The sequence below is a fragment of the Atractosteus spatula genome, assembly GCF_055471065.1.
Source record: "Atractosteus spatula isolate fAtrSpa1 chromosome 10 unlocalized genomic scaffold, fAtrSpa1.hap1 SUPER_10_unloc_14, whole genome shotgun sequence".
Lineage (NCBI taxonomy): Eukaryota > Metazoa > Chordata > Actinopteri > Semionotiformes > Lepisosteidae > Atractosteus > Atractosteus spatula.
In genome coordinates, this window is record NW_028296617.1 from 424723 (window position 1) to 449145 (window position 24423).

At 39.8% G+C, this 24423-nt stretch overlaps 4 non-coding genes across 4 annotated transcripts; 1 reads left to right on the top strand and 3 right to left on the bottom strand.

Annotated features, from left to right (window-relative positions):
• Window positions 1-480: 480 nt before the first annotated feature.
• Window positions 481-568, bottom strand: trnay-gua (transfer RNA tyrosine (anticodon GUA)). Its single transcript is given in 2 exon segments — window positions 481-516; window positions 532-568. It is a non-coding gene; the product is annotated as a tRNA-Tyr (tRNA).
• A 10478-nt stretch (window positions 569-11046) lies between these two features.
• On the top strand, window positions 11047-11120 carry trnat-agu (transfer RNA threonine (anticodon AGU)). Its single transcript has one exon. It is a non-coding gene; the product is annotated as a tRNA-Thr (tRNA).
• A 3764-nt stretch (window positions 11121-14884) lies between these two features.
• trnal-caa (transfer RNA leucine (anticodon CAA)) lies at window positions 14885-14995 on the bottom strand. Its single transcript has 2 exons — window positions 14958-14995; window positions 14885-14930 (listed from the first exon to the last, which is right to left on the bottom strand). It is a non-coding gene; the product is annotated as a tRNA-Leu (tRNA).
• Window positions 14996-22137: 7142 nt separating this feature from the next.
• On the bottom strand, window positions 22138-22211 carry trnan-guu (transfer RNA asparagine (anticodon GUU)). Its single transcript has one exon. It is a non-coding gene; the product is annotated as a tRNA-Asn (tRNA).
• Window positions 22212-24423: the final 2212 nt, after the last annotated feature.

A 24423-nucleotide genomic window follows, 5' to 3' on the forward strand; every position in this document is an offset into this window, starting at 1 on the left:
CAGACTGGGGTATTTTCCCTTTTTATATTTTTGCCACTTTATATCGAACCTGTTATACTCCCAAAAGTGCACAGTAGCTTGTAAATAAAAACGTACAATTCACCGCTGGTATAAACAGATGTGTGCCTTGTTTGCCTTTGTACGTTAAAAACACAAAAAACACAAACTTAATAATATAACGATACAAAATCAATACCAAATCATAAAGCCAATTAAGTACATATCCTTTCCTTTGAAAACAGAGAACACCTTTATATCTACAAAAAAAAAACGTGACATTTGTATATACTTTTGAATTACAAAGCAGACAGAGTACTCCCTTAATTCAAAGATCAGATTTTGGCCAAAACAAGACATTCAGACGGGAGTTTAATTCGGAACAAGAGCCTCTGCTTCGTGGTTTATTGACCTTTTGATCAACGTCTGAGTGAAAAAGATTTGCTATTTTAACTGTTTGATTAAAGTTCACAAGAAGCACCTTTCTTCGAGCTGGAGTCAAACCAGCAACCTAAGGATGCCTCACCATTTCCACTACAGTCCTCCGCTCTACCAACTGAGCTATCGAAGGGAAGTGGGGAATACTGTTTACCTTGAATTTAAGCCACGAATCAGGTTTCTAAAGTATGAACTTCCGGGGATATTACAAAATGTTTGATGGGGCATCAATCGTTGATCAATCGTAGCAGGGGTGGCGCACCGTCACTGTACCCAGACGGAAGGCAAGCACCTGTTTCCCCTGGACTGCAGCAAGCTGTCCCATCACGGTCTTCAGCTGCAGGCCGGAGGCCTCCCATCCTGGGGGGTTGGTGCCCTCGGTGTCGGGGAGGACGCCAGGCCGGAGTAGGGTTACCGATGAACCGGTGTCGAGCAGGGCCAGGCAGGGTTGGTCCTCGATTCGGCAGTGGAGGTACAGGCCCTGGCTACAGCTGACTCGCCCCACAGTGGCGTGCAGGGCGCCGGTCTTCACAGCGCTCTCCGGAGCTGGGGTTGAGGTGTTCCAATGGCGGCCGTCCCCGCGCTGAGCCGCCCCGTTCCCGTTTTCCGATGCCGATGTAATTGTGCGAGGCTTTGGGGCCCGGCAGTCCCGGGCTCGGTGTCCCCTCTTCCCACAGCCTTGGTAAAACCAAAACCGTTGGTCAGCTGGCAGGGCGCACTGCATCTGCTGGTGCTTCCAGCCACCCCAAATACGGCCTCAGCCCATGTAGCAAGGGCCAAGGCCTGCCCCAGCGAGGCTGGCGCGGCCAGCTGTACGTGGCGCCGCTGCTCCTCAGGTGAGAGGGCCTTGAGAAAGGCCTGGAGAGCCATCTCCTGCTGCGCCTCCTGGGGGAAAGCTGGGTATCCTTGGCGGGCGAGGAACATGACATCAGCGGCGACCGAGCCCAGTCGCTCTCCTGGTCGGCGCCGCCGTAGGGCCGGCCTCTCCCGCATCAGGTCAGGCGCCTCCTCCACCTCCAGCCGGAGAGCTGCTGCCAGTGCTGCATATTCTCCTCTGTCCTCCTCCGGGACATCCAGGAGCAGCTGGCAGGCTGCTCCTTCCAGCGCCACAGCCAGGTGGCTGGCCATCTCTGCCCGGTTCCAGCCATTCGTTCGGGCCGCGAGCTGGAACTGCCTTAGGTTTCCCAAGGTGCTTCCCAGTCGTAGAGACCGGGTCGCACCTGCGCTGATGAGTGTGGGAATCGCTGGTCGGCTCCGGCAGGGAGGGTATCTTCTCTCTGGGGTATCCGCTGGCCAGGAGTAGCAGCCAGTTGCCCCAATTCTACCGGCAGAACCACTACTGAGTAGCCCTGGTAAGGGCTGTGGCCACCTGTCGCACCCAGGAGCTGCTCAGGCTCCATATGTGCGCTGCCGGTGGGTTCTGTCTCTTTTAGAGTCAGCCAGCGCTTGACAGAATCGGTTAATGTCTGCCACGGTTTGTTCATCCTGCCCGCTTCTGACACCAATGTAGCGTTTACAGGTTCTTCTCAGGACAAAGGACCAATGGAGATGAGATAAATGAACCAAGCGATAGCTTTATTCTTTATCAACCACACAAAACCAAACACAGAATATACACACACATGAGGAGACTGACGGAGCACGTAAATATCTTCAGGGTGGTAATTACTTAACAACAAGCTACAGATGCAGCCATTCAAAATGCGCGGGCGATACCGCATTATTTTCCGGTACGCTGTACGCAGTCTACCTCAAGTTACCGGTAAATACCGCGAGTTACCGGTAAATACCACTAGTTACCGTAAATTCTCCTATAATACGACAAGCAAAATAATAGTATCCGGAATTTCCGCAAGGTGGAGCTAATAAAGCTCAACCTCTCATGTTTGAGCTGTGGCCATCAAAGTCTTTAACGGAGATATTACTAATAGTATTAATAATGAATGACCTTGGACAAGCTGTAAGTGTAAACTCAAAGTATTGCCCTGGTCAACATTCTTTCTTTCATTGACCGTCTTTGTAAAAATAACACCACAGCATTTCACAATCACGCATTTGTTTCCAATCATGCAAAGTACAGTAATTTTTGAGAATCGATTCACCATGCCTTTCACATGCTCATAAAAGAGATTGATTTAGGAACATTAACATATTACCGTATAAAAACTGTACTGTATACTGTACAGTATGTATATGTATATTTAATGTCTTAACTGTGCCCGTTTAAGTATTGAATATTCATATCTAATTTTACCACTGAAGGGAAATCTTAGTAGCTGAGCATAAAAAGAATAGGAGCATACTGCAACGCGTGTGAAGGCCATAAACGATATTAATTTTGGAACATAAACATACAGTATATGGCTGGTCTCGGTACTTTAAAGAAAACATACACGAAACATGGTTTCATTATGACCAGAATCGGTCTTGAGATATTTTTAACTTGATTTACAGTATTTGAGAGGTATGTCTTAACACCGATACTACAGTACGTAAATACTGCTCACGTATATGTTTCTAGGTTTATATTATGCATTTCATACGGTCAAATTACTTTTGAGAAACTAATAAGAAGCGCGAAACGATATGCCCAGGGCGTTTTAGTTTCGTTTTGTGCTGGGACTCTGCTTTAACAATGTCGCCGTGGATTGATTAGAGATATCAAGTACATACAAGTCATTTTTTAAATGTTGTAGTTCGTCTTGTAAAAATGTTACGAGTACATCATCTATCAACAATTACACAGGTTCTGTTTCCATATTGCGGATTTTGGTTACATAATATTATTTTCTAAATTTCACGATGAGAATATATGATTTGGGCAAACAGAGCCGCAAAGAAGTACATTATGGGTTGTTGTTTTTTTTTTTGCAGTTTTATCTAGAACAAGCGATGCTTAAACCTTTGTCTGATTCTTGTGAAACTATCCACACGACAGTTACAGTACCTAGGAGTTGACTTCAGTGATGTCACTGATGGGATGTTTCTAAAAATCCATCCTCTGTAAAACATCTTCTCTAGTTCTGCATATGTATTCGCTAATGAAGCTGTGTGTTCTGAGCCTGGATCTCTACGTTTCTGTATGAACCAGCTTAGAGGGCTAAAGACAGCTTGTGTTTAAATTGAGTGTAAGGTAATTTATGCTTCTAAAGTCATGGTCAGCATTTATTATTGTACTGTGCTGTAAACTTGTTCTGTGCCTAGTCACATTATTTTATAGCGTTTTTATAGCGTTATCAAATCTGGTGGCGCTGTGTATTAGTTTCTTGACTCCCATGTCACAAGGTCTGTGATTGAATCCCATGGAACTATGACTTTATTTTTTAACAAACATTTCTTTGAAAAAATGAAACGTTTCTCTTGGTCAGAGATTAAATAAAACCTCACTCGCACCAAACAAATTTATATTTCTACATATCACAACATGATCGGATTGAAGTCTTTTTAATAACAATGACTAGTCACCTATGCGTTACAAAATAAACATTTATATTGATTTGAATCGCGTTTTGATTTAAATCGTAAACGCGTGTTTAAATATATGTGTTTAAAGGCGATATACTGTATAAAAGCGCTGATTCTTATGGAGTGTGTTCCGCCGGGGATTCAAAAAATTTATTTTTTTAATCGCGTATCTAAGGAAAATTGCAGTATAACTTTGTTAATGCACAAACAGTGGTATGTTACATTATAATTTGGGTGTCTCCTCTTGCCAGAAAGCTCTAAATTGCATTTTGAGTGCGGTTTTTGACTTTTTCTAAATTGCAACCCATAAATAAAGCTGATAAAGCTTAGACTAACTGTATTCTAAACTGTATTACAACGTAAATTGCAAAAATGCACTTGGAATCTGTCCAAGCCCTCCTACGAAAATTATTTAAACTGCGACACTGATCATTCATCTCTAAATAAACTTTATTTTATATAGCGTTTTAGGCGAATAGGTAATTAGATTGCTCATAAACCTAATCGCTTTTTCTACATAAACACAGCGTGATTGCTCTCTGAAAATGCTTTTCCTTTATATTTAGGCTCAGATTTCAACTTTAGATCGCATTATTATAAACTTTCTTGGAAAACTGTATTTTATGTAAACCATGTTTGCTATTAATTCATTTAGGGCTAAAATACGTTCATTGTCTTCCAATCGAGTCGAGTTGACATTAGAAGCTTGCCACTCCCGGACTGTTACACCAACACATTAGCATGTTAAAGCGATTTCATTGAGGAGCCCAGCTACCAGTTAACACTGTACTTCCTACTTTGAAAATACCTGTGAAACCGGTTTAATTCGTCACAGCCAGCACTCCTGCAGAGAGGGGGTTGTAGTCGTAAAGTAGAAGCAGGCGAGATTTCCAGCGAAAGACACCTCCCCCCCCCCCACTCAAAAACCCAGTAAGCAGTAATGCTTTATGTTGAAAATTGAGGTGGATTTTGTTTATGATAAAGAGGAGAAACTGGGATGGGAGGAGGGTTTGGTTTTGCATAAGGGGCGGGACTATGATAATTGGAGGAATTTGCGAGAGTATAATGGTTTGATATATTTGATTTTGTATTGTGGTTGTTATCTATGTTTTTGGTTGGTATTATGTTTATATGGTTGTTTTTGTTGGTTGGTTGTTATTATGGTTATTAATAATACGATCTATAGTTGAAATCTGAGCCTAAATAAAAAGAGAAAGCAAGTGATTAGGTTTATGAGCAATCTAACTACTTATTCGTTTAAAAAGCTATATAAAATAAAGTTTATTATTAATTTGCTGGACAGAGCGGTGAACATTATTATGCAAGACAAAGATAACGATCCTGATCAGTTTAGAAATCTGTGTCAGGTTTTTACTTCTTAAACTTTTAAAATACACGTTTCGAATAGAAAGAAATCCTCTTCCTGGTACAGTCGCATGAAGAGAGAGGCAAAACAGCCCTACACAGCCCTGTCGCAGTACACGAATATAATCATATCGTTATTAAATTCTTTAGATACGCGATTCCATATTATATTAGCAGAAAAGCTTAAACTACCACTTTTTCACATGCTATTTCAAATGTTAGTTAAATTTAATTTATTTATATATTATATATTTATATCTCTGACAAAGGGAAACGTCTCATTTTTCCAAAGAAATGTTTGTTCACAACGGCGACTGTCAGAAGATAGGACACAGCGGCTCAGGCACCCGCTGAATGGAAAAGGGGCACTTTAATGTTCTGTATGGCTAATACTAAAGCCAATACTAATATTCAATACTTTAATATCCTTTTCTGTATGTTTAACAATAGTGGGTACTGGCCTAATTCGTCCCTGCTCCCGTTGTTAGGTGTTAATGTGTTGTTAAGTGTGAATTTGTAGCTGTTTCCCTGGGGTCTGGCTTTTTTTCTGGAAAACCATAACTGGTCTTGTCCAGATTGACTGTCGGCGCCCAGGTCTGATCTTTGTCTTCTAAGATCTCTGTGTACAGTGGAACCTCCTGTCCAGCCAGCACATGTCCACAGACATTCACAACAGCGACATATCATAAAACGTTTGCACATATAGTGTGCAAAAATGCACTTTATTTACTAAAAATAAGACAGAGATACTGTATCAATTTATGTTGCATTAGCCTGATTATGATTAAAAAAACACATATAATTAAACACGCGTTTGCGATTTAAATCAAAACACGATTTAAATCAATATAAATGTTTATATTGTATCGCATACTGTCCAGCCTCCATTTCTCTATACAAATTTACTCTATTACACACACACACACAATAGAAGCAGGAAGCAGAAGCAGGGACCGTTTCCCGCAGAAGGGAAGAAGGTGACTATTCATTGTTATCAAAAATGACTTAGAATTGATCATGTTGCGATATTTTGAAATATAAAAGTCAATTGATTGTCCATAATATCGCTATTCTATTTTTTCGAAGAAATGTTTGTTAAAAGAAAAGTCCAGCACCAGCTGGAATTGAACACACAATCTGAAAATTGCTAATCAGGCACGTAGACCAGTAGGCTACAACACAACTCGCATGATAGGGAGGCGAAACAGCCCTACATAGCCCTGTCGCAGTACACGAATATAATCATATCGTTATTAAATTCTTTAGATACGCGATTCCATATTATATTAGCAGAAAAGCTTAAAACTACCACTTTTTCACACGCTATTTCACATGCTAGTTAAATACTTCGATGCTTGAAATGTTTAAGGAGAAATGGAATACCGGTGTGTATTTTTCTTTTAAGTACCGATTCCTGGAATCTGACTGGCTGACACCCTTCTGAAGTGGTTCCATAAAATCTGGTATACGGAAAAGAAAGCGTTGATAAAAAAAGCCTGGATTCTCATGTATCTCATACAAGTATCTTTTAATACAGTCTTTGCTGTGCTCTTGAGGATCCTTGTGATATTTTGAGCTCTAGTTGAATGATAAGTGTCACATTTTAAATCATTTTCGTAGTTAGAAATTATGAAATGCCCTGTTAAAAGCAAGGGAGTTTTTATGCCCGTTGAAGTAAAACAAAATGCCTGACAAAATATGGCTTGGACAGATTTCAAGTGCTTGTACAAATGTGCTAAAGAAATTATACTTTGAGTATACAGCTTGTCCAAAGTCATTCATTATCAATACTATTAGTAATATCTTCAGTAAAGGCTTTGATGCATAAATATTTCTGATAAAGGTAGGTTGTGTACTTTTGTCCAGCTGAGCAATCTTGCTTTCATAAAATATATACGCGATTCAAAATTATATTCCCTTTTAATCAAATTCTAAAAGTATGCCTGTTGACTCCAGTATCTCTTTAGTTAAAGACTTCGATGCTTAAAATGTTTAGGGAGAAATGAAATACTGGTGTGTATTTTTTCTTTAAAGTACCAAGACCAGCCATATACTGTATGTTTATGTTCCAAAATTAATATCGTTTATGGCCTTCACACGCGTTACAGTATGCTCCTATTCTTTTTATGCTCAGCTACTAAGATTTCCTTTCAGTGGTAAAATTCAATATCTACAACGGGCACAGCAAAGACGTTTACTGTAAGTCTTTCTACGACATACCAACGGACCACGAGTGCCCCTGTCGGTCAACCAATCACGTACTGCGGTGCCTCGCGTCATCTTGCGTCACAATGCGCGACGCCACCTGCAGTACGTGTCTATAACACGCACTTTGAATGGCTGCGTCTGTATGTGATCAGCTGATATTAAATAGGACTAATACGAATCAATACAATTGATGTCTGGCAAAGGCAAATAACCTTTGTACATGATCTGGAATGTGACTGGTTAAATTTCAGCACAGTTGCTACCCCCTTTATAAAGGGTGTGCACACGTATACAACCAAGACATTGAAGGTTTTTTTTTTATTATTGTTCCAAAAAATGTTCCATTTGTTTTCTTTCTTAAATGTTGTTGATTAAAGGATCTTATTAAATGTGAAAAAATCTGATTGTGAAAAGGTCAAATTCTTTGTGAAAAAATCAGTAATGTGAGGAAAGATGAATTGTGGGAGTCCCTTGACTCCTCGTGTCGTACTGTATTTCTCTCTCATTCTACTGGGAGTGGCGCCGTCACTTCTGGATAAAGTCCGTCAGCGGTCATTCCAGACGGGTCAGGTACGACTGCGCTTCGGAACAAGAAGAGACGTGACTTGCAAGAATCCCGACAGTATTGCTTTTCTTGTGGGGCCTGGATAGCTCAGTTGGTAGAGCATCAGACTTTTAATCTGAGGGTCCAGGGTTCAAGTCCCTGTTTGAGCGGTTGTGCTTTTCTTCAATCTATTGTGAATGTCATTCTAAATCATCTTTTATCTTTCCCTCTGCTAGCTGTACTGTGGTTATTTTAAATGTTCATCACTTGTATTTTCTTTAGTGTTTCCTTTCACAAACCAAAAATGTTCAAGGTGATCTTCTCACCACACTCCACGTAGATAAATTAAAAGAAATCACAGTAGAGTAAAGGACACGCAGTGAGGAGCTCCCGCAGTGAGTACTCTTGAATACGACAAGAGGAAAGGCACACTGCACATCTGCGGAACATCGCAAAGTATTTTTTTTTTTATTAAAGGTTCAAGGAAACCTGAATATGTTTGCTAGAAGTATTTCAGAATCACAGTCAAATCGAGTACGATTGCTGCACAGATCTGCCGTGTTGAAATTAGAATACTGTTTGTGCGCTGTTCAAAGCTTTTCTAAAACTACAGAGATACGTTTCGGAATGCGTCTTCCTGTAAAAATAAAATCTCTACACGGGCGCTATAAGCAGAGTCTGAAGCTTGCTTAACAGAAGAACTATATTCAGAGGGCCAAAGAAGTGAATATTTCACCAAGTGAGAGAAAGCATCTCGAAAAAAGGAGGTGCAGTCTCTTCCATGGAGCATAACACCACAAAGTCAGACTACAAGTGCTGAAAAGCTGCTATCAAGCGTAACCCTGGTCGAGCGCTCTAAGGAGCTGGATTAAAGCTCCATCTCTTCGAGGGCGTGAGCTGGAATCCCACTGCTGCCCAGTATCTCCTTGTTAAGAATCATGGTTTTGTTGTTGTAGATTCTGCGCGATTAAATCAGTTTCAATAGAATTCATTTGAACAGTCATATTTGTTTTATTCCTCCTACCATGGCAATTTGTGCTCAAAGATGGAACTTTTTTGTATTTTAAAAAACATGCTAGCCTTGATGGGAAAGTAAGTGGAACTGCAGGCGTGGTGGCCAAGTGGTAAGACATCGGTATCAATTAGGTCAATAATCTGTTAAATATTTTATGCCATTTTTTCCATAGATGTTCACATTGGAACAGTGAGAAAGGTGTGCCTGGATGCACTTGAACCATCACCTTACTATAATTTTAGTCCCAACCTGGCCGCACTAAGCAATTGTACCACAGAGACTCCAAAGAGTCTGTTTTCTCCATTTGCAGTTTTGCGTAAAAAATAATCTGCACTTTTAAGCAAGTATTGTATTTCAAATTTTGCAAATTTCTTGAAAAACGTTGTTTCAGAGAGAAACTGAGTAGACAGGAATAGCCCAGTCAGTAGAATATCGAACTTTTTATCTCTAGGTCACTAGTCAGGCGACTGGTTTTCTTGCAACTACTGTGAACCTGCAAAATAGATGGTCTTTTGTCCCTCAGTTTTCAAGTTGTTCTATGAATGTTTAAAATGTTCAATATTTTTTATGCTCTTAAGCACTTTCCGTCACAAAGTTTATGGTGTTCTTGGTGCTGTGCTGCACATCGATAATGCAGACGAGAGCACAGGTAACAATACAGGACAAGCAGTGAGGAGCTACTGTAGCTTTCAACTCAGTGCAGAGTCCAGAGGGAGGCCTAGGTCGCTAAACGATCAACAGATATCTAATAATGACGTTCACAAAGGTGACAATACATTTTTTTCAACATATCCTTACATTTACCTGTACAGCACAACATATTTTCTATACCCTCAAACCCCCAATGTAACGACTTTCTCCTGAGAAACACAAGTATAGAGTGAAATCACAATAACTTATACAACAAATCTATTCAAACGCCCAGATATGACAGAACACACCCCTTTAAATATGTATTTCCTTCATTTCAGTTTTCTTCCCTCCCCAGGATACCTGAAAATTCACTATCACATATTAAAGGCTGTACATGTAATACATCTACTAATAAAGATGGACATTAAAGTTAATTATTAAAAAATTACACTTTTCATTAAGACATGTATTGATAAAATTATTGTGAATAGTTGTGGTGTCTGGAAAGCAATTTTTGTTAAATATAACAATTTTCAAGCGAGTGGTGCATAAGCTTGTTATTTAGTGACTAAATTATTTCCACTGCATTCACAACAGTTCGAAATGTGTTCACTTGTTCTGCATAGCCTGCTACTGAGTTGTTTTCGGAACTGAAATCTATAAGAACATTATTTAAGATGCACCATGGCCCAGAATCGTTCATTGGGACTAGGATTAATATCAATTGAAAGTACTCCCAAATAAAAGATTAAACCTGAATATTAAAAGAGCAGGAAAGTATTAAAACAACACCATAACGTCTTGACTTCCAATCTTCTTCCTGGTTCAGGCCATGTACAGTAAAATGACAATCAGTGGAGTTATGCCGAGGTTGAAAGTTTAAGCCTCACCTGGAGCAGCCTGGTTTTCTGTCTTGACAAAAAAAGCGTTTTGTTCCACAACGGTGTGAAATGATCACGTCTTTACTCTACTTCTCTCTTGTAGCAAAGCAGCTCTTGCTAGGTGAGCATTTGCTCCGGTAAATTAGGTCACTTTTCATGTTAACTCACTTCTTCTAAACACAACATTTCCTGGTGCACGTTTTCTCTATGAAAAAATACATTGTCCCTTACATGATTGCTCGTTTTTTTTCATCAAAGAGTACAGAAAGAATAAAGAAAGGAAAAGTGTCGTAAATGAACTCTGCCGCCCGTGGGAGATGTCAAGCGCATTGGACATGAAAAGTGCCCGATAAAAGCCATTTCTGTACCTTTCTCTTAGTGTCGGGGCTCCTATTGAATGTAAAGGAGGCAACGTGCTCAGCCAGCCGACTCAGCGCTTACTGAACGCAGGTGTCTCAGAGCGGTGTGTCCAAGTGGAAGTAAAAGAGGCGAATGCTGCCGGCGTCGTGGCTTAGTTGGTTAAAGCGCCTGTCTAGTAAACAGGAGATCCTGGGTTCAAATCCCAGCGGTGCCTGTCATCCTGTCTTCGCGCACCGTTTATTGTTACAGACAATATTCTTCAGCATTATGTTTAAATGAAATGTTCATTTCGTTTTTGGCACGACTTGTTTTTCAAGAAATCCACACATTGCGAAAGATAAATTGCTCATCTTTCTTATCAGTGCAAAAGAATTACTGCCAGCAGGCAAGAAAATGACAACGATTTTTTTTTTTACTTTAGCCAAAAATCTGTGAATGTAGAAAAAATACGACGTGTGTCAGTTTCTATGGCACACTCAGTCAGGGTGTCCTTCAGTTAAACACAACGTTAGTAGATCAAACGCACCCAGAGACACACTTCGAATTAATCCGATCTAAACATTACCTTCTCTAAATGTGATTGAGTTTCTTTCCACGTCCTTAGCCATCTTGATGTTTGCAGAGATTTTCAACTTTTGACACGAGTCAAACTACAAGTAAATAGTTGAGTACCTAAGTCAATATCACCGGGAATGTGAATATAAATGTAAACATCAATATTTCTGCTGTCTCCTGAGAAACACAAGTATAGAGTCAAAACACAATAAATAATGCTAAAAAAACTGTTCAGTTAACACCCAGATGTGACAAAACACATTTAAGACTTGCATCCCCTTTAAATATGTATTTCCTTAATATCAGTTCTCTTCCCTCCCCAGGATACCTGCAAATTCACTATCGCACATTAAAGGCTGTGTGTAAGTCTTACATGTGTTCTGTCACATCTGGGTGTTAAATTAATAGATGTGTTGTGTTATTTAATATGATTTGACTTCACGCTTGTGTTTCTCGGGAGACAGCAGAAATATTGGGGATTTGCGGCTACAGAAAAAAATGTGAACTTTACAGGCAAAAGTAAGGTTACGTTAAAGAAACAAAAAAAAAACGTATTGTCACCCTTTTCAACGTGATTTTTCAAGACATTTGTTCGGAATAGTGTATCTTCTCGTGTCTGTGGCTGTTATCCTACAATAACGGTGGTGAAATAGCAGGAATGTGCGGAAAGAATCGGGATGGAACAGAAGACATATCTAGTTGATAGTAAGGTTGTGTAGGACCGCACACACTACGATGTCAGTGTTGAGTAGCGTGGTTTAAAAGCTTCTTCACGAACCGGGAAGGAGTAGAAACCTAAAGTCTTCTTATCCGTAATCAGACACGTTATCCATTGTGCCACTGGCGTTTGCATCGCATTCCCATACAGCACCACATTGAGTTCAGAGCAGCTAGTAATACTGTACATCGCCACGGTCAACATTTTCTCAATTAGATTCATGTGTTTTGTACGTGTGTCTAATTACTCCGTCTTTCATTATGTCTGGTTTAAAATAATGTATCTTTAAAACAGACAAAGGGTTTATGAGTCTCCCTGAAATTCACACACGAAGAATAAAAGATATCGCGTTTAAAAAGAATACAAAGATGCCGGCGATAGAAAACAGAGAGTCTTAAGTGCGCGCTATCACTGAACTAAACTCCCGATCGGTAACTTGTCGGCGGGTTTTTAATTGTGTTAGGAAGCGCAAACAGTCAACAGTGTACATTTTAAAGGTCTAAGCAAAACAATCAGACTTGAGGATTAATCAGAACAGGAGCCTCTACTTCTTTGTATACTGAGGTTTCGGGTGAACATCAAAGTGAAAGACAAATTCGAAATTTTCACTTTTTGATTAAGGAACAAGAAAACACCATCATTTGAACTGGATTCAAACCAGGGACATAAGAAACGCCTGCTGTTGTTGTCTACAGTCTTAAGAGCTAGCAACTGAGCTATCGGAAAGTAAATGTTTTGTCACACGCGTAGCCCAATGCAGTGTAGTGTTCCTCTTTATTTAAATCCCAGTTCGATATCAAAATACTCACTCCCATAGTCTCGTTTAGTAGAAGAAATGGACCAGGCTTCTACTCTATAAACGTCCATAGTTCTTATAAAACATTTGAAGGGACATCGGTGCAGGCAGAAATCGACTCTTTTTCTAGTGGGAACAGGATCACATAAAAACTTTCTTTTGAATTGAGAAGAGGATCATGGTGACACTCAAAACATACTTGCCTTTGCTTCTTTCGAGGACGAATGGATTATTGAACTGCAAACATCGGAACATCGGATCAAATCTCTCCACTACTGCAGTTGCTTCTTTGAGAGTTTCTTCAAATATTTCAACTGAAGGTCAAATTCAATCTTACGGATTTTGGTTTTCTTTTGATCGAAATTGTATTAAAATCCGAGCCTCTTTCACAGTTGTATAATACTTTCCCCTGCATCCTCAGATAAAAATTCTAAATACCACAAAGTTACAATATATGGAATAGCATTTATTTTTAAATGTATTTTAAAATTTGCATTTATTTAGAGCTACATTTAGTGCTAGGTAAAGATAACATTGCTAATATTGATGGAGTACAAATGGAAGATGGATTTATGAGCTAAAAGTGCTAAAACGCCTCTTGTAACAACTAAGGACTCGTAGCAAGATTTATTTTCAAATCCAATCTTTGCTATTGCATTGCGTATTATGTAAACACGACCAGTTCCGGTTTCTGGTGCGTGCATTTTTTTCAAACTGAAATTCACAAGAACATTTTTCAAGATGCGCCATGTCCCAAAACCGTTTATCAGGACTACTATTAATATCAGGTGAAAGCAGTACAAAACATAAATTTAGCCGAAATATTAAGAGACTATTGTCTGTCAGCTACTAAGCCATGTTCAGCCAACGCTAGAAATATTGCTGCTCTCCTAAAGTAGCAAAAGACCGCCAACCCAATTTAGAAACAGAACACAAAGGCTCAAACCGACGGGAGTGGGATTCGAGCCCACGCGTGCAGAGCCCAATAGATTAGCATTGCAAATTCGTGCCAAAACTATTGAGATACATCAGAATCGTACCTGTATTTCTTTGGATTTTAGGAAATTTATTTCAGCGTGTTTATTTTTTCTGCCTGTGATCTCGGAAAGAAAGACCCACTACCTGTTCACCGAAATATTCCGGGAGTTTGCTGTGGTTTAAGAGGAGTGTATGAAGGTAATAAAGGAGGGAGGACACGTGAATTGTATAGCTGCTGAACCCGGACACACACCGTCTCCAGCTACTGTTGGAGATTTACAGTTCAGAAAACTGCTGTCTCGAGCAGAAACTGATCTTCCTGCTTTAGTCAAGGTTATTGGAATCGGAGGTTACCGTGGGGTATAGCGCTTATATCTCTCTTCTCTGGCTAAACGGACAAGTTTAAGTTTACAACTGTAAAGTATAGAAATAGACAAAAAAAAAGCTAAAATACTTCAGTAAGGCCGAGCAGATAGGAAAGTTTAATAAAATGTTCTGTAAATCAATTTCCCTCGATTTCCGAACTCTCTGTTCGAGCTCTGATATAATCTCTCTGCTCCTGCCGCTGTCACTGGGAGAGTGACTAAATTCGGTAGGGCTACAGGTTGATTTCACAATGCCACATTTAATTAAATAAAGGATAAACCACAAGGAAAACAGATATGTTTTAATAAATCTTCTTCTGGCTTTATATTTCGGTCTTTCACATTGGAATACATACTTTGCAGTAAATCTTTACTCGATTACAGGCAGCCCGAACGTAAGGGAGAATCGAAGCCTATTTGACTTTCTGCTAATCACATTGAAGTGTTCACGAAGCATTTCCCTGCCCATCATGTGCCCGCAAACCGGTTTATCCGTTTTCCTCTTCCTGTCATTGTCAGCGAGCGCAACAAGAAGGGAAAATGCAGGACAGAGAAAAGGTATTATTTGTCAGGAGTGGGATTTGAACCCACGCCTCTATTCAGAGACTAGAACACCCAAGCAATGGAAAGACAGGAGCCCTTGAGTCTGGCGCCTTAGACCGCTCGGCCATCCTGACGAACTACGTTCGGATCTCTTAAAAGCACCAGTAGTTCACTAAACTGAGAAATGCTTTGCTGGATAAACGTAAAATTGCCTGTTGTAGCCTAAACGGACCGGGAAATTAAATATTCGGATCGATTCAGAGTGTGCTTTACAGCCTTCTTGTAATATTTTGATCTGCTAGGGCGCAGTCGTTTTTACAATCTGGATTATTTCAAAAAGACCGACATCAGTGTAATACAGCTTTCACGTTTGGGAACAGACCTTGTATTGTACATTTCTTATAGGTTTATTTTCCTGATTGCAACATACTGTGAAGCATAGAAGCCAGCTGCATAAATCTCTATTACACGTCATTTATGAAGGCGTTTCAAATAGCAGCCACTGCAGGATTAACGCTTTTGGAGCATGTATTATATTGTAAATAATCTTATTTAAATAAGCTTAAATTCGCATACTGTTTTTCAGACAGCGCAAACCAGTCTGACCTCCTACAACTTTCTGTGCCGCTGAGTAGATCTTAAAACAGCTGCAGCCAGAGTAGCCGTAATGGCAACCCACTGCTTTGAGATCGGCTTTTCTTATTCTGCAGAACCACCGGCATCGGAATATACTGATCCGCATAAGAAGCGCTTTCGGTTTCTGATCGTTTTTATTGAGCGCTGCTCTAACTTTACATTTGCTCGTACTAGTTTTTCCCATGAAAAAAGACATTTCCCTCATTACATGATTTCACTTTTTTATTTTCAACAAGTAGAAAGAAATAAAATATAATTCCATATAAGAGACACAGGTTGGATGGTTGGTGGTCTAAGGTGTTGCGTTTAGGTTGCAGCTTTTCCTGGAGACCTTTGTTTAAGTCCTACTTCTGACAAAGTAGAAACGAAAAAATCCCTAAGTAGAAAGCATCTCGCATTTCACGTGTTTAATGTTAATTGTCTCAGCGGTTGCCTCGGTGAATGATGGATCTTCTCTCTTGCAGGGTGACGGCAAACTTCTTCAGAGAGGGGATCTCCCACGCACGGCTTTTCTTCATCAAAAGCGGAGACAAAAGAAACAGACTTCAAACTGAAATTAATTACTTCTTGATCGTTTATGACCGTCTTTAAAAAGCTGAGAGAAGGCGAAAACGTCTTTCGAAATGAGGAAATGTCTGCTGACAGTAAACACAGCTCCTCTTTAGTACTGTGCTAAGTACCCGTTTGTTGCGCGGCAGAACGGGGTACGTTTCTGTGACAGGGCCCTGGTTTATTTTTTTTAAATAGTTGAATCATATTGAAATGTTAAACAACGGAGATAAAGTCGCTGTTGACCAGGATGGCCAAGTGGTTAAGGCGTTGGATTTAAGACTTAATGGACAAATGTCCATGTGGGTTCAAACCCCACTCCTCGTAGAGTCTTGTAAATATTTTGAAGTGAGAGGTAACTTTTAAGACTTACACTCTATTTAAATGTCATTTTACTTAATTTCAGTTCTCTTCACTCCCTGGGATAACTGAACTCACAATCGCATACTGAAGGCTTTATATGCATTATCTGTGATACAGCTTCTAATAAAGACGGAATGAAACTGTATTAATAATAAATGACATTGTTTTAAATAAACGTGTATTGATAAACTTCATAATTAATAAAAGTGGTGTGACAGGAAAGCAAATTAAATATTACAATGATATTCCAAGCAACTGATGCGTAAATTCATTATGTCGTGACAGTTTTATTCCCACTATAAAGGGTAATATTCTAATGTGATCCAGTGTTCCGCTTAGTCTGCTTCTGAATTTCTTCATTTCAATCAGTCCTCTATTTCAGTAACCTCTAGAGGGCTCAGGATTGAGTTCCTTGAAGTTAAGAACAGGTTAATTAAGGAGCTGCAGGCTGAGTTCGTTGTAGTCTTAAATTCAAGAATTCTTCGATTTTAAGAAAAAAGACAGGTATGTTTTGTGTCTCATGGTGATCCTCTTCTCGATCCAAATGAAAGGTTTAATATGATCCCTCTAGAAAAAAAATAAGTCAATTTCCGCCTGGAGTGATTGATGCCCCATCAAACATTGTGTAATATTCCTGGACGTTTATACAGTAGAATCCTGGTTCGTGTCTTAAATTCAAGGTAAACAAGACTAAGGAAACGAGTTGGAAACTTGATGTTAAACTGGGATTTAAATCACCCGGAACATGACACTACATTGGGCAGTATGTGTAAAGAAACAACTCCTGTCATCCCTTCGATAGCTCAGTTGATAAAGCGGAGGACTGTTGTGGAAACAGCGTTGAATCCTTAGGTCGCTGGTTTGACTCCGGCTCGTAGGAAGGTCCCTTTTGTGTACTTTAATCAAAGACAATAAATAATTTTCACTCAGACGTTGATCAGAAGCTCAATAAACGACGAAGCAGAGGCTCCTGTTCCGAATTCCCCTCACGTCTGATGGTCTTGTTCTAACCGAGATCAATCTAAAGTGGTACAAGGGATTTTAACAAATCTGTTCTTTGAATTCAGGGACTGCTCTGTCTGCTTTGTGCTGACCACATTTATATGTCTAAGGTATGTGTTTAATAGAAGTATATTCTACATCTTTTGCCCACTGGGCCAATTGCTGTTCACGAGCTCCTAGCCCCACTTGTTCCCAGTGGAACCAGCCTGAAGCAGCAGAACAGAGGTTTTGTTTCATTATATTGTCTGCTGTTGTAAAACAAGTCATCCCTTAGGGATAAAAACTCTCCCTCGAGTAACGCGTCTCCCGTATTTGCCCCATACGCCCAGGGCTCATCTCTCAGCTGAGTGATCAAAAGCTGAGCTCCAAGATTCTGAATTTCATGTTGGGGTACAACAGACCCTGCTGTGAGATTGGGCAGGGGAGAGCTGGTTGTGCTCCTGAACTAGTCCCTCCTCTCTTAGTTATTCCTGTATTTGCATCACAGTCTATAAACTCCATCAGTGCCCTATTGCTTTTCTTCCAGTTCCCATATTTTGTTATAAAAACAGCTCTGGTGAGTTAGGTATCTAACTCAAATTTCACAAACCTATCCAAAACGAGTTCTGGTACAATTCCTTTTTTACTTGAAGGTCTTTAGCTTAGTTGGCAAGACCTGGGTTCGAGCCTATACAGTGAGGCATGAACTAGGGCGGGAGCGACAAGGACAGAAACCCTAGAACCCGTTACAATAACAAAAGGACAGAAATATATGGGGATAATTTCGAAATCGCAAATATGAGATACCATAGCGCGGTTTTTTCTCACTCCCTGGCGGAAATGGGCTTCATTATTATGTGTATTCTTGATACATCACAAGGAGGTACTGTTCTCTTTATCGTAGCCCCGAACACCTCGTATGGAGTTTGCGTGAGTGAGGTCAGTAACGAGCTCGACCCAATCTACTGCTTTCATCCAAAACAGCCCTTTATTTGGCTTTAAACTCCACCTGTTACCCCTCACACTCAATGTTTCAGAAAAAGGTTTTAATTTAAGCTTTGCCCAGCAGAGTATTTGAGCAGAGAAAATGAATAGAAGCGCTATTCGCGCCAGTCTAGCACAGTAACCACTAACTCCAATAATAAAATAATAATAATAATAATAATAGCAGCGAAAAAATCCCGGCTCCTGCTTAAAAAAACAACTATTGAAATTGTACATCTCCAACACTGGCTGGAGACTTTGGGTACCCGGGCTCAGCGGTTATATAGGACAGGACTCGGCGAGTTGCAGGTGAAACTCATTGCTCTGCGCTCTCCATGCGGAATGTGCGTCTCCTCCCTCCAGACTCGTCACACCGCCTTCATACTCTACAGCGGGGGAAAAAAAACTCCCCTTTACTGTCTTCATACATCCCTCTTAAATCCCAGAAACACCGAAACTCCGGGGCGTTTCTGTGAGTCAGTACTGGGTTTTTCTGTTCGAGGTTACAAGCAGAAACAATAAAAGCGCTGAAAGCAGGAAGTTATTTCTGCTCTTAGGCATAAACGTGTAAAAATACATTTTCTGATTCCTAAAACCTAATAAAATCCATGTAAGTTTCCCTTTTGTTCCCAATGCACATAACTGAATATAAACCAGTCACTAGTTATGGCGCAGTTCTTACAACAAAGATACTTACATTACGAACTTTTTTTTCATACGAGCTCTTGCCGTTTTTAAATTGAATATTTTGTTTCAATTCGCTAAATCACACGAAACACCAGCAACACTCATCGTAAGCATCTGACCAATCACATTCCTGAATTTTAAAAGTATTAAGTATTTATTTTAAACTTTTTTTAATTTTATACACTTGTTTTACATATTCTTGCCATTTTTGGCATATTGTAAGTGGATTGTAACTTCAAAGTGATCATTCCTGAGCTTTATAACTGTGTATCATTTCTTTTAACCTTATTTTAATATTTTTTAATTATTTTTGCATTTTACAGAACGTTTTAAATATATTGTGAGCATTTAAGCATAATTTTAAAATAGGACTATCAATGCTCCTGACTTTTAAACCTGTATTTCTTCTGACATTAATCTCTCCACCTGCAGATGAGGAGGGAGGTATTTGATTTTAAATTTGTTGATTTGGGGGGGGAATGTACATGAATTTCCTTGTGTGTATCACCAGTGGGAAACTTGGCATTTTTGGATGAATTGCAATCTATACTGCAAGGCCTTAAGACTGATATAGTAATGACTGGAGATTTAAATAACACATTTGATACATCACACAGGAACAGCATAACATCTAAAATGGCAGAACCCTCTAAATCACTGAAAAAATTCAGGCACATTCATAATCTATAAGATGTTTGGTGGTTACTGTGTCCTGCTTCCCTTTCATATTTTTTAGTGTGCACGAATCTGTCCCTCTTCTTTTACTAGTTTTTAAGGAATATTCTGATATCTCTGATTACAAGATCAAGCCAGAAAAAAAATGATGACAATTAGTAGGAAGAATGATTCAGTACAATGTATTGAAAATGTATCAGGATGGTCAGGAGGCGCGCTGCGAGAATGTCCTGCCCTTGGGAGCCTTTCTGCTCCTGGGCCGTCCTTCCCTGGAATTCTTTAGAATAGTCTCGCACCCCTGGAATTCTCCTTAGAAATTCTCCTTCTGGGAGCTCTGTGTTGCCTGTTTTTACCTGGAGGAACTTCAGCTCATTCATTGGCTGAAAGTTCCATGGGCATCAGAATTCCACGTAGGTTACTCGGCCCTACCAGTCCCTGATTGGTTGATCAAGGTGAGATGTGAGTCACTTACTCCTGACACTTAGGAATGCAGTCCAGATGTCCATCTGGCACTCCCTAGACAGATAGGCGCCAATGGATGACCATTGATCATGATAGCCAGGCTTAGCTAAATGCATCCCCATTTGGGAGCTGTCCCTTATCAAAAGAAAACATCTTTAAATCAGCCTGCATGAATAGCTTCTCTGTGGCTGCACCACAGAGATGAAGAGAGAGATGGGGCCTTATTTGGGAAAGCACAGCAACACTTAATTCTGTCTTATTAACAAGCATTGCCGCTACAATTAGTAGGAAGAAAGATACAATGTATTGAAAATGTAATATGTTTTAAAGGATTAAAGGGAAAAGAAATACTTTATCTACGCAAACTAATTCAACTGAGCTCCTCTAAACAATATAGCCTGAAGAATTGCCAAAGCACAATGTATCAATTTGGGTGACACTGGGGGAAAAGGATCACAACATTGAGAACCACAAGGCTTATTTTCAACAGCAAACTTTGTGCTTGAAAATATTTGACAAAAAAAGGAATATTACACGCACGGAAACCAATATTTACCACTAGGGTAGAATGCAGCATAGAACAGTTGAGGTTGACTTGTTCACAGTGAACTGTCCTCCAGCGATAGTCAGCTGTAATCACCGACGCAGACATGATGTTAATACTCTGACAGCACCTTGGCTGATTTGGTTAAAGTGTTTTCCCCCTGGTTATAAAAACGTCTCAAAATTCTGACACTGAGGTGTGAGACACAATGTAACAGGCTCTCATAATCCCGAAGTACAATAAATTTTACTGTATTGTTTTTTAAATTTGATCCTGTGAACATTGCATGTCCCTCCTTCCTCATTACCAAAAAATCTCAATGTCACCAACAGTATGTACATTTGTTATTACAACACAAATGAGTTGTGACGTTGTGAACATGGCATGTTAAAGTATATAGAATATCTAGATCAGAACAGGCTAAATGCAATTCATAGTGATTTATCATTTTCTTATTTTCTAAATGAAAAAAAAAAAATTTTCAGTGATTATGACACTTCGGTATGATATAAAATATGCTTCAATGACAGAATAAATAATCATGGAAAAAATACCCACAGTGGTATTCATATTTGTGATTATAGGAATGTTAAATATCAGGTGAGTAGCTGTGTCAGCAAGCGTAGGCTGCAAAGGAACAAGTAAAGGACTATTCCTGCTGAAAAGAGAAGAAAAGAATCACAACGTTTCGGCTGTGGAGCCTTCTTCAGGTGTGAGAAAGACAGGGCAGTAAGCAAAGATAATTTTCTTTTTATCTTTGCTGACTACAGTTTATCTTTGATGACAACATCAAAGACATTAAGTAATTTTTACTGCTAACAGCTCCACATCAACTTCCTTTTATATCTAACCTCATCAGATCTCTCAACTCCCAACTCTTCCAGTTTCTCACTTCAGAGAAGGATAAAACATTCAATCATCCTCTACAGAGAGAAACCATCAACACCCCTACCACCTCCACAAATCCTAACCTTGTTGTTACTATACCCTCTGACCTTTCCCTTTCAACCCTTTGCATCCTCAGCTGACATATTTTAAAATTACAATAGACTGTATAGTATTTATGTTTAAATTTAAGGTAAATATGTCAAAATATCAAAATCCAACTGCACAGTGCTATCGTAACAATGCTTGTCAAGTTCTCAAACAAACCTGCATTGTATTTTTAATATATTTCAGCAGAGGATTCAACTGGAGTATAAATGACGATTCGACGATCATTTTTCTTGGGTGAATATGGTTTTCTGGGGAGTTACGATGGTGGGCATTATTGGACATTTCCTGGTGATCCTGACACGTGTTAAACACTCGCATTTGTTGCAAATATTAAAATGGCTATGGTTTCGCTGAGAAATCCAATCGACCGAAGACAATATTTACATCGCCAAAGAAACTCGTCCCTGGGTGGAATCGAACCACCAACCTTTCGGTTAACAGCCGAACGCGCTAACCGATTGCGCCACAGAGACTGACATGTATGTTTTTCTCTCGAATCACAAATTCCCGGTTAAAAAAAAAAATCTCTAACCGTTTATTTTGCCAGCCGGTAATATTTCTTCTGCACTGATAACCAAGAATTGGATTTCATTTTCCGCAAGCTGTGTGAATTTCATCAAAAATAAGTTTTCCAGAAAGGAAATGAACACATGCATTTAACGAAAACAAGCCCTTTGTGAGTGCCCAAAATGGTACGTTCTGTACTACAAGAAAGGAAGAAAGACACGGCTGGGATTTGAATTTCGTTTTTTTTGTTTCATAAAGAGGCGCTTTAACCAACTAAGCTACGGTGACAGGACAACCATCACCTTTTACAGCCACTTGGACACACCGCTCTGAGACATCTGCGTTTAGTAAGCGCTGAACCTGCTCTCAGAGCAAATTGCCTCTTTTACATAGCAGCCCCGACACTGAGAAACGAAGAGAACTGGCTTTAATCTGGCATTTTTCATGTCCAATGCGTTTGACATCTCCCAAGGGCGACAGAGTTCTTTTGCGACACTATTTCTTCTTCTTTTTTCTTTCTGTACGCTTTGATAAAAACGAAAAATCGTGCAAGGGAAAAATGTACTTTTTTTCATAGAGAAAACGTGCACCAGGAAATGTGTTGAGAAGAAATGATTTAACATGATACGTGACCTAATTTATCGGAGCAATTGCTCACCCAGCAAGGTCTGGAGAGGTTGGAGAGTCTGGTGGATGTGATAATTATATGGTGTTGTGGAAGAAAACAGTCTTTCTCTGAATTCTCAATCAATCGGAATTTCAGTGCGAAACATAAAACCCTTGTCATATTTAAAGAGATTATATTTTAAAACTCATAAAAATCAGAAAACACATGTTTTTCACTTTGAAATTTTAGACGGAGCGGTGCATTACTAGTAGCGGCGCTGAGCACACTATGGGGGAATTCAGGTTATGTGAAATGTCAGCGGTTTAATAAATAACGCGTCTGATTTCGGATCATAAGATTGTAGGTTCGACTTCTACCTGGCTCGTGTAAATTATATTCAAGCTCCTCAGTAATAGATGTCTATTATGTAATGAACCGCACCTGAAAGCAAACGTTGGGTCTGTTTCCTTTGTTTTCCAGCATGAAATAGCAAATCGTTACAAAAAGCACCTGCAAATGTACAATAGCGTTTTTTTTTTCAAATTACATTTTCAGGCTTCAGACACTTTTTTAATAAAACAAAAGTGTCCGGAAACTCATTAACTTTCAGGTTTGATTGAACCTGAATTAAAAGAAGTTATCTGAAACTTCCGGGATTCCATTCTCTGATGCAGCTGTCTCTAAAGTTGGACGTGATGTTTAGCAGATGTGAACGGTGCCTTTTCTCTTGTGTTCAAGGCTATTCGCTGTGTGAGCTCCACACTGCGTGTCCTGTACTGCTCTATTTTGTTTAGATTATCTATGTGGTGTACAGATAGAACTCAACTGCATGGTCTGAATTCCGTGTTCAGGACCAGCAGAACCTGAAAAACCAATAGCTGACACGCAGCTTTCTGATCGGGAATCAGACGCGCTACCGTTGCGCCACGAGTTCACATCTCTCAGCCCCTTTGAATTCCCCAAAGGAGACAAAAAAAAATCCGTTAAGAGCGCCGCTCTTCCGAAGAGAGTCTCTTCTTCCCAGACCACATTTTATTCTTCCTGCGCAGCTCTTGTGCAGGTGTTGTTCTCAATTACAGATCCAGGAACACTGATTTTTTTTCCTATTTTTTTCAATTAAGTACCCCATGGTGCAACGGTAGCACGTCTGACTCTAAATCCCCAAGTTCATTTTCAAAGTATATCGGAGTCAACTGATACTGATCAGGTTCTGCTGCTACTGAACCCGCAGTCTTCACCTTAAAGTTCAATTCCCCAAGCCTTTTGACCTTATATGTCCATCCCTTCTCGTCAAAACTCGTATTTCCACAGGGTACCCTCCAGAAATCGCAGTATAGAATGAAAAAACTCCAGTAGATCTCGGCCGCTGTTGGTGATTTTCATTTAAAAATAAATAAATCTCTGGAAATTTTACGGAGTGTATCATTTTCACCGAGACCGAGAAGTGTTAAGCTGTACATGAGTCTTTGTGGTTCGGTTGTTAACCAAAAGGGTGGCGGGTTGAGCCCTCCCAGGGACGCTATGAGCCTTTTAATGTACACACCCGTCTCACTTTAACTCCACGGCCGGTC